The 7,606-nt window shown below is 30.3% G+C and overlaps 1 long non-coding RNA gene across 1 annotated transcript; it reads right to left on the bottom strand.

Annotated features, from left to right (window-relative positions):
- Positions 1-375: 375 nt before the first annotated feature.
- On the bottom strand, positions 376-7,443 carry LOC107072640 (uncharacterized). The gene is made up of 9 exons (XR_016177680.1): positions 7,295-7,443; positions 7,094-7,163; positions 5,283-6,773; positions 4,562-5,138; positions 3,865-4,413; positions 3,578-3,781; positions 2,168-3,517; positions 1,118-1,316; positions 376-1,027 (listed from the first exon to the last, which is right to left on the bottom strand). It is a non-coding gene; the product is annotated as an uncharacterized LOC107072640 (long non-coding RNA).
- Between the last annotated feature and the right edge of the window lie 163 nt (positions 7,444-7,606).

Genomic DNA, 7,606 nt, shown 5'->3' with positions numbered 1-7,606 from the left:
TGAGACATGAAACTAACTATTTATAAAAAAAAAAAAATTCGATTTTTTTTTATTTTACTTGTATCGCCGGCCTTAACAAAACATGACGATAAAGTTTCAGAAAATCTTCCAAAAACCTTCTGTGGGACGAGCGCCTCCATGCCAAACTTATGAAGCATTCGTAAGAAGTATTTATCAGTAGCCCTGGATAGCTCAATTAGTTAAAGAGCAGTCGCGCCCGGAAAGCAAAAGATCCGTGGTTCGAATCCCGCTGGTCCCCCAGTCAGTCCAGCGGTCAAATTTTCTTCACGAATCCCACACAGGGGGCTCATTTGAGATGGAGGGTCTGTTTTCGTAATATGTTCCACAGTCTTACAACGCCACGAAAAAAAAAAATTCGGGCAATCGTGAAAAGGATTGGTCGGTGAGCCTTGGCAGGGAAAGCTCTCAATTGTCTTTTTTGAAAAAATTCAAAAATATTTTCTAGAAACCTTTCGCAAAATATGGTAATAAGATATTATAAAATCTTTCAAAGACCTTTTTAGAAATCCTTCCCAAGTTTCTAAACCCGGACTTTTCCACCTTGTAGAAATATTTTTTAGAAATCGTTTTGAAAGACTTAAAGCTTTCCAAGAAATGTTTTAGAAATTTCTTAGAAAGTTTTTATGTTATGTGGGTCGGGCGTTGTGTCTTCCCCAAGAGTCTATGATGAAAAGGAACTGTTCTTTTCTACGTAAGATTTTAAGCAATCTTTCAGAAATATAGTGTATAATTCTGTCATAAATTTTTCAGACTTTGATGAATTTACAACGATATTTGTATATTTTTTAACATAATAATTTATTGCTTTTTCTGGAATTTAGGTCCAAAGTGACCAGTGGCTTCTTGCAGACATATTAATACTTTTGGTAAAATTTTCTCAGAAAAGTAATGGCATATTGCGCAGTATAAGAATGCGTCATTCTATTAATAATCATGCCTTCTAACAGAAACAAGATTTTTCTTTTTTAGCAAGAGTTATAATTCTGGCTAAATTGATAGTGGCACCCTGAAAAAAGGAAAGAACATAGGTTATATGAAACAGGTAAGTGTAAAATTAAAATCGAAGATAATTTTGAGATTTTTTGCATTACGATACCTTTTAGAACAGTATTAATAACATAGTCTTTAAGAAAATTTGGTATGAATTTGAATGAATTTGTTTTTGTAAGGTTGCTGCTTCCTTTATATTATGGCCTGGAATAAGTTCTCGCTGTTTCATCAAAGATGGCAATAGCAGTACTCCGTGCGTGAAATTTCGAATGGTAACGCACTTGCAAGGAAGTACTGTATCTAACCTGAAATTTCAGTGTATGATAGTTCACTTTAGTGTAAACAAAGTAATTTTTTATTAGTTTTAAAAATGTCTACTTTTGTGCCAACTAAAGTGTATTTACGAGGAATTTTATTGCACTACTTTATTCAAAAGAAATCGGTAGCTGAACCACATAAAATTTTTGTTGAGACTTATGGTGACAATGCTCTTTCGGATACGACATGCGGAGACTGGTTTCGACGCTTGAAAAATAATGATTTTGAACTTGAGGATAAAGAACGTTCTGGCGAACCAAAAAAATTTCAAGACAGAGAATTGGAAAAATCACTCGATGAAGACCGATCTCAGACGCTAGCAGAACTTGGAAAAACATTACAAGTTGATGAGTTAACTGTTTCAAAACGTTTAAAAATGTTAGGAATGATCCAGAAGCAAGGACATTGGGTGCCATATGAATTGAATCCAAAAGATATCGTACGGCGTTTTGTCATGTGTGAACTACTGCTTCAACGGCAGAAAAGAAAATGTTTTTTGCACCGTATCGTGACTGGCGATGAAAAATGAATACACTATGATAATCCAAAGCGTAGAAAATCATGGGGTAAGCCTGGCCATGCATCAACATTGTCCGCAAAACCAAATATCCATGGTTCGAAGCTTCTTCTCTGTATTTGGTGGGATCAGCAGTGTGTAATTTATTATGAGCTGCTTAAACCGAATGAGACTATCACGGGGGATCGCTATCGACTTCAATTGATGCGTTTGAGTCGAGCCCTAAAAGAAAAACGGCCGCTATACGAGAAGAAACACGACAAAGTGATTTTGTTACATGACAACGCCCGGCCTCATGTTGCAAAACCAGTGAAAACTTACCTGGAAACGCTTCGATGGGAAGTTCTACCCCACTCGCCGTATTCATCTGATATAGCCCCTTCCGATTTTCACCTATTCCGTTCAATGGCACATGGCTTAGCTGACCAGCGTTTTCATTCTTACGAAGAAGCTAAAAAATGGGTCAATTCTTGGATAGCCTCAAAAGACATGTCGTTTTTCCAACTTAGAACTCATATACTGCCAGAAAGATGGGAGAAAATGGTCTCTAGTGATGGACAATACTTTTAATAAAACATCTTTGTTCCTTATATTTTAAATAAAGTTTTTATTTTGTAAAAAACAGCGAAAACTTATTCAAGGTCATAATGGAAACAATTTTCGTAATCTTTCGTTGACTAATTCCATATTTGTTTTAAATTTTGTCACCGAACTTTTCGTAGCTTTGTAATTAACATCCGAGAATTGGCTTGAAGCTGCTAAAAATTCTTGATCATTACTTGTTGATAATTTTCCTTAGCCTCAACAAAACGATTGTAAATCTAAGAATTAATAGTTTTATACTTATTTAGTATATCACCTCTTTTTTTATTTCCTTTTTCCATTTTGATAAAAGCTTCTTTAACGATGTGCTCTTTAGATATTAACGACTTGAATTTTATAATCCTAACTGTTTATTCTTCTTTTATCGTTTTTCTTTTGATTCATAATCGTCAGATGAGACGTCACCTTTGACGTTTTCAAAAATCTTTTCCCTACACGTTTCATTTTTATGTGTTCTTCACCACTAACAGTAATGATTTCCACAAAAATTTCCAATGTTCTATTGAAAATTTCTTTAACCATTAATATAGCTTTATGTGAAATTAAAGTTACGGATTCTGAAGCAATTAGATTATTTGCAACTAGAAAACCTTAAAAGTAAACAGCTGTATTTTTGAATCTCAATCTTGCCATTTTACTGTATATTAATTCTTTATAAGTTCTATTTTTATCTTCTGATATACTATCAATATTTTTAGTAACAAAATATAAGGATATTAAATGCAATTTTTAATTGAACGATATGAGATAATTTAATTACTGCAATATCCAATAATAAACTGGCACGTTAACTTGCAGGCGATAAATTTGTGAGAAAAGAAAAATGTGTAGAAAATGATTTAAAAAAATTAGAAGATAGCGTATTATTAGACGACTATGAACCAGGAGAGAACCGACAAATTTTTTCTGACAATTTTCATTCCCTTTCTTGTATATAATTAAAAATTAATAAATGTAGCAAGAATTATTTAAACTTATAGACAGAAAAGACTTATAAAAAAGAAAAATATTCTCCCAAGAAGAATCGAAGACTATTCCTATTGATGCGACAGGTGAGAACGTCATTACCTAAAATACAAACAGTTGAATTTACAAGTATATAGATGTGTAAATAAAAAAAACAACAACCTTTAGAAGCTTTTTTATGTAGTAAAAGTTAAGAATTGTTGCAAATGTTTGCTTCGCTTGCCTCATCGCTCGATTCGGTAGGTAAAATTTAAATCCTTGCCACAGAAATGGTCCAACCATAGTCTGTTTAACTCGCTTGTAGATTGGAATAGCCATGACTGATGGAAATTGTTGAAAATCTCATATCAAAATCATATCCATTCTCTGAAATATATGTAAAAATCTATAGTTATTAGTTTCAGATTTGAATTAACGAATGAAAGTAACTAAACGTTAATCATACTCACTTCATTGATGATTAAAATTTTGACATATTTGAATAAAGTAAGATATTAATGAACGACTTCAATGCTCAAAGGAAGTGACTTGAACAGTGATATTTTAAGAAATGTATTTACAGTTGTACCATTAATTGCAGCGCAGCTTTTCTAGTTGCATTATAAATGTCATCATTGTTAGTGAAGCGATTGTAGATATCTATTATTAATTTAATGACAAATATTTTATCACATCTATTTGAAATGGAGATGCATTCAATGATAATAGATGTGATATTACATATGTCAATAGTTTACTTTGTTTTTCATTGGCTATTTTCATTAATTCACAAAATTAGTAATTAAACATCGGAATTTCTCTTCTCTTCGCAATTCACGTATCACAAAAGTACTTATAGATTGAGATTAATCATTTCAATGATAGACTGCTACATTTTTTTAATGCTTTTAGAATATGCAGAATATGTTCCATTTCAGTTTTCAGTTTAACTTTCATATCTTTACTTCGAGCTGTATTCTCCTTTGAGACTTGAGAATTTGTTTTCAGCATTTTAAGATCTATAAACAATACAATATATATAACATTTTATACATAACTTACTTAGTAATAGTATATTATAATTATTTTATTTAATACAATTTTTTATATACTAAAACTTTTCAGTATATATATGAACTTTTTAATATCTTATGAAAGAATACTTACTTAGTATTAGAATAGACAAATGAAAATCAGGTTATGGCTGCAACGCAATAAACACGGAGCCTAGATCCGTGGCAATAAGTGAATCACGAAGTGTAGATACAAGGAGTCCGAACGTAATGTTGAAAGAACGGCATCAATTTAGGGGACAGATATTTTGCCGGTAGGGCGCGCTACTTTTCAAGAAGTACTCGTTTAAATACTTACGCGGGAAGTCTTGTTGCTATTGACAACTCTGAAAACAAATATTTTGAGAAACGTAGAATTCAATAAAAGTTTAAGGAAATTTTTAGAAACCTCAAACGTTTTCAACTCAGTTATATCGAGAAGTTTAAGAGATAATCTGCAAAGGTAAAAACATCTGATATTAATTAGCATTGTTAGTAGCATTAGATTTTGGTATAGCATTCTTCTTCAAATGAACTTTCTCGTATTCACAGACATATATACTGCCATCTTTTAGAACCTCTTGATTACTTTTAATCACATCTTCTGGATTAAAATGTAATTCGCAAATGAAACTCGTAATTTTTAATCATTTACCCAGAGCAGAGTTCCATTTACTGAGCGTTTCAACATCCTTTTAGAAAAAAATAAAACTCATTACTTCTATATTACACAAAAAAAATATAACCTTTTTGAAATATTATTTAAAAACTACACAAATGTAATAATCAATTATTTGTTAACATAAAATTTTTAATATTATTTTTAGGTTACTTACTTTTGGTGCTTTGAATAAAGCCACTTTTCCTAAATTCTCACTTGCCTTTCGGCCACTAAAGCAACCATAAACGGCACAACACTTTCCCATTTTTTAATAAAAATAACTCTAAAAAAATAAATTAATATTTTATATTTATCTAGGGGTGCCCCAGCCACGCGTTGCTGTGTCTTTTTGACGTGAAAACTTCTTTAAAATCAGATTAATTTAAAAATCGTGAAACAGAAGAACGTAAAATCGATGAAACAAAGATAATTTATTAATTAATAAAATTCAATCTATAATTTTTTATTTTATATATTAATTAATAAATAAAAGTCTATATATAAAAATTCAGTGTCACATTATGTTTGTTCACTAATAATTCTGAAACTACTTATCATATCTTAATGAAATTTATTTTATTGTACGCGTTTTTTTCCAGCTTAGCACATAGCATAATTTTTATTGCGATTTTTAAAAATTATTTTTTATAACAAATTTAAATATTTTTATTTAGAGTTATCTAGATTGTGTAAGGTTCTTTCAATAGATGGCGCTGTATTACCAATCGATTATTTAAATATGTTCACGTATCAAAACTTGGTTTTCTTTGAAGGTTTCACTTCTACCTTGTTTTATAATACGTTCATTTAATATAATTTTTAAACTGTTCAATAAGGTCTTATTATTATTCACTTAGAACTTCAGTGAGTTTAAATTAAGCACAAAAGAACATCCAATTTGTAATTTTACATTTAAATCATATCATATTTAGTATAATTATTTAAAAAGTTGTTTAATAAAAATATATGAATATATAATAATATGGTAATAGGAAAAAGTGGAAAAAGTAACATTACGTCGTATGTAAATTTAAAAAAAACTTGTAAAATTAATTAAAATAATGGAATTAAAATGCAGCACTAACTATTGAATACTTACAAAACCTAGATATCTAAATAACGATAAAAAATAAAAAATAATCGCTCTTTAAACTATTCTAATAAAAAATAAGTAATTTATTGTAAATGTGTGGGGATGTGATCTATGACTGAAAGAGGAATGGAGCGCTGTGAATAATGATGACCTATACAAATAACAAAACACAAAACATCCATTTCTTTAATTCATTGTACTTAATAACATCAATTAATCTATTTTATATTTACATATCATAATAATATCATAATCACTAATCATAAGAACACAAAAAAAAACATTATCAATCTGTTAGTTCAATGGAGTGTACGATATTTTTGGTTAGTCCATCTTTAGCCAACACAAACTGGATAGTTTACCTACGCGAGAAGATGCCACGTATAATTGTCCATGTAAAAATCACGGTTTACTTAAATCTAAGCCACAAACAGACATTTTTTGACCTTGCGACTTATTGATTGTCACTGCGAATGCCAATTTAATTGGAAATTGAACGCGTTTGAATTCAATTGGTACATCTGGATCATTAGTACATTAATTGGTTCTTTTACGTTTTGCTGGCATTGTAAACTGGAAAAAACACACATAAATAGATCAAATTGAAGTACTTAACGATGAAAAAAAGAATACAGATAATATATTTGTTCTTTTATTATATTTCCTGGGCAGATATATCAACTATAAAGACTTATGGGGTTAGTGATAAGTTATGGTTTGATAAATATGCTAAAATTAATAAAGAAATTGAACATGTGATTAACAATACTGCTTTTAAAATAAAACATTATTTATCTTTTAAATGAAAGGTTTGCTTAATAAAAAAACTCTAGTTGATATATTAAAAAATATAATGTCTTCTAAGTAAAAATTAGAAAATCTAATTACCTTACCTTGCTTTGATTTCGCTTGTATGCAAATGCAACGACAAAGTCTTGTTAACACTTAATATTGTTGATTAACCTATTAAAAATTTAAGGTTAAGTGAGAAACGAAAAAGGCACGATTATATTATTTAAAAAATTTGTAGTCATAAATATTATCGCCTCGATAATAAAGATAATAAATATATAGATAGATCTGAATATACGTACATAAGATTTGTCTTCTTTTTCTCTTTTTTCTTAATATTGTAGCTGTACACTAAATAGCGTCGTTATATGACAAACGGTCCATGCGCGATGCAAAGTCAACTGCACACGCGCGGTAACTTGCTATCTCGACCAGTGATCCCAGAAACTTTAGTTCGTTTGATCGACACAGGGGCGCAAAATTATCGTACGCAGCAGAAAATTATCGTACGCCCCGGGAAAATTTGAAATCCGACAAAAATCCAACAATCTCGGACAAAATTTTGAAAAAGTTGGAAAAAGTGTCCAAGTTCCAACTTTTTCAAGTTGATGACC

Source organism: Polistes dominula, unplaced genomic scaffold, assembly GCF_049000335.1.
Source record: "Polistes dominula isolate Pdom_NZ unplaced genomic scaffold, Pdom_raw_medaka contig_436, whole genome shotgun sequence".
Classification (NCBI taxonomy): Eukaryota; Metazoa; Arthropoda; class Insecta; order Hymenoptera; family Vespidae; genus Polistes; species Polistes dominula.
The sequence above is the reverse complement of the archived record's forward strand: the minus strand, read 5'-3'. Positions and strand labels throughout refer to the sequence as shown.